Here is a 3,602-nt window from a genome sequence, read left to right on the forward strand (position 1 = left end):
TTATCCTACAGTGCCACCCCAGGACTCCTAGAACTTATTAATGTCAGAATTCATACTTTAACCTAGATAGCCTGACCCTACTCCAATGCTATTTCTTGACATCAGAATTAAAGATTCATAACATTAAAATCGGCAGTGTATATTCAGGATTTATCATGGAAATGTTCTTACTTACTTTACGAGCCATCAGCCTTATTAACTCCAAACATTTTAGAGTAAATTAGTTTATTCCAGTCATAAGATAAGAATTATTTCATTTAATTAACAAATAAAGGTCTGATTAAGTATTATTTTTAGTCCTCTTTTACAGACAGGAAACTATTAAGAATTGACAGATAGTATCTTCTACTGAGTTAGTAAATTGATCTGGTCTGACGACAGTTGGTCTCTAATTGGTCTTGTCTGACTCATGATCTGTCATACAAATTCCTTTGTTTGAATTTGTTAGTGCAAACATTTTATAAATGTAATATAAATAAGATCACCTTTAGTTTTTTATATACAAAATCTCTTCATTAAGCAATAATATTGCACATTCCATAATCTACCCTGGATCATTTGGGGTTATGATATATAATGAACCAAACCAAACCACTAAACTCCTTGCTGTAATTTGCTTTGGTCTCATCCCAGCCCCATGTGTCTCAGAGTAGAACTTTCTCACAGAGTTTCATTGTCTGTAATCTTCCATGGTTCAGGTTGGTGAGTTTGAGCTGCCAATCTTTAGGTTGGTAGCTGGGAGCAAACAGTTTGTGTCACCCAGGGACCTTGACATAAACATGTTATTGTTAAGCTCCATCTAGTAAATTTCAACTCAGGGTGACACCATGTGAATGAGTAGGGATGTCTAGGCCATAATCTTTATGGAAGGTATCCTAGTGACACAGAATTTAAGTGTTTGGCTGTCAACAAAAGGTCAGTACTTGGAACAGTTCTAATATGTGGGAATCTGCTTCTATAAATATTATATGATATGCCATAAAGATTGCTGTTGTTATTGTTAAGTGCCATTGAATCAGTTCCAACTCATAGAGGCCTTATGTAGGGTTTCCAAGGAGCAGAAGGTGGGTTTTACATGCCAACCTTGTGGTTAGCAGGTCAGTGCTTATCCTACAGCACTATGCCAGAACTATATCCACTTAACTACGATAGAGCAATCACATGCCTCCAAATGTGTAGGCACTGTACCTGAAGTCTGCTTGAATCTGTTTGCTATACTGAGCAGTTATAAGCCATAGATGGACCAAAAACATATCTATATTTCCAATTTGTGATATCATTACCAGTTATTTTCTTCAAGAAGAAAGGCTGCTCTCATTTGAAAGTAATCAATCTTAGATGAGTGAATCCTGCTTCCATATGACTAATATTTACTTTGCTTTTGGAGCATGAGAGTTAAAGTTATTTCTGCATCTGCATGATTTTGGTCAGCAGTCCAGTGGTTATCCTACAGTGCCACACCAGGACTCCCTAAAGATTCTTGTTGCTGTTGTTAATGCTGTTACGTGCCAGCAAGTTGGTTTAGACTCATAGCAACCCTGTATAGAGTTTCCGAGTAGCATCTGGTGAGTTTGAACCACCCACCTTGCAGTTCAAACAGACCTTGAGGTCAAGTGCTTATCCTATGGTGCCACACCAGGACTCCTTATAAAGGTTACATACTAGGAAACCCAATGAAATAGGTCTATCCTGTCATCTGAGTCTTCATGTGTTGAAACAAACTCATACAGTGTGGTTGGTGGGTTCAAACTCTCCACCTTTCAGTTAATAGTCAAGAACTTACTCTTATGTCACCAAGGCTTCTTGATAGATATGAAGGGGCTTCAAAAAGTTTGAGGAAAATTCCAAAATCTTTTAATTTCATTTTTTCCATGAACTTTTTTGAAGCCTTCTCACATGTATCAAGGTGACACAATAGTAAGTTCTTGGCTACTAATCCAAAGGTGAATGGTTTGAACCCACCAGCCACTCTGCAGAAGAAAAGACTTGGAACTCTGTTTCTGTAAATATTTATAGCAATGGATGTACTCCTACTACATTTCACAGTCCTGGTGTGGCGATGTTGGATAAGCACTGGTCTGCTAACCACAAGTTCAAACCAACTACATGCTCCTTGGAAACCCTGTACAGGGTCACAATGAGTTGGAACCAACTCCACAGCACTTAACAACAACAAAAAGATAACCACAAGTTTAAAAGTTTGAAGCCATCAGCTGCTCTCAGAAACACTATGCAGGGTCATTATGAGTTGGGATAGACTGTACAGCACCCAGAAACAACAATACATTAAAACAAAACAAAACAAAACAACAGACCAGTTGCTTTTAAATCAGTTCCATCTCATAGCAACCTAATCTGACGGTGTAGAACTGTCCAATAGGTTCTAAGGCTGTATATCTTTACAAAAGCAAACTACCACAGCTTTCTGCTACAGAGCAGCTGGTCAGTTTTAACTACAGAGGTTTTGATTAGCATCCTAGCACTTAACCACTGCATCACCAGGGATCCTTGAACGACACATAGGCATCCAGTAAGCATGCATGGAAACAATGAATAATATCATCACCCTCATCCTCATATTCAAAGCCACTAACGTATATGAAACATTGATTATGTGTCCTGGACTGCTCTAAACTCTCCATGTGCATTTTCTGTTAGAATTCTCACAATGAGCTTTCTGTTTAATTTAACAGATGTGGAAATTGAGATATGGAGTAGACTAACATTTCCAACTAGGCAAAATTAGTAAATTATGGAGCTAGGGCAAGACTGTAGGCAGCTCTGCAAAATGTTTTTGACCAGTTTAGAAAGAAGAGCCTATGTCAGTACTTTTTCAGCAAGGAAATAGCTGTAAAAAGTGATTTCACTTAGTAGCACATAATTAACCACCATTTAATATTTGTTATCACTTCATTATTTGGTTTTGTAATTTCAACAATCCTTAGCTACCTATGCAAAACTAGGAGTAGTATATGAGGAGTCAGTACTCGTTTCTAGCTCTTCTCACTTAATCCTGAAGATTTTTATCCTTTTTTGAAATTTTTAATTGAAAAGTGACCTGTTTAAAACAATAAATTAACAAGCATTTAGCAACTGCTCTTAAAGGCAGTTTTTAAAGTAAAAAACAAACAAAATAAATGAACAATTTTTGTGTGCTTACATAGCATTCCCCTTTTCCTTCACCAGTTTATCCAGAATCTCTTTCTGATGGTCATCATGAAGCCTAGCCCAAAGTCAAAGATTCCCTCTCAATATTTGAGCTCTTTGCATTTCAAAAATACACCCACTCCTCATTTATAAACTTGGCTAGTTTTCTTGCAATTAAGAACTAATAATATTGAAGGAAAAAGTTCAAGTTGCACTGAAGGTATTATCAAGAAGCAAGATTGCAGAAATTGATGGGATACAAATTGAAATATTTCAACAAACGATGCAGAACTGGAAGCATTCACTCATCAATGCCAAGAAATTTGAAAGACAGCTTACCTGGCCAACTTACTGGAAAAGATCCAAAAGAAAGTGATTCAGTAGAATGTTGGAATTATTGAGCAACTATCATTCATATCATAGAAAGTAAAAATTTACTGAAGGCAATAAAAAAT

The sequence above is a fragment of the Chrysochloris asiatica genome, unplaced genomic scaffold (assembly GCF_000296735.1).
Source record: "Chrysochloris asiatica unplaced genomic scaffold, ChrAsi1.0 scaffold00460, whole genome shotgun sequence".
NCBI lineage: Eukaryota > Metazoa > Chordata > Mammalia > Afrosoricida > Chrysochloridae > Chrysochloris > Chrysochloris asiatica.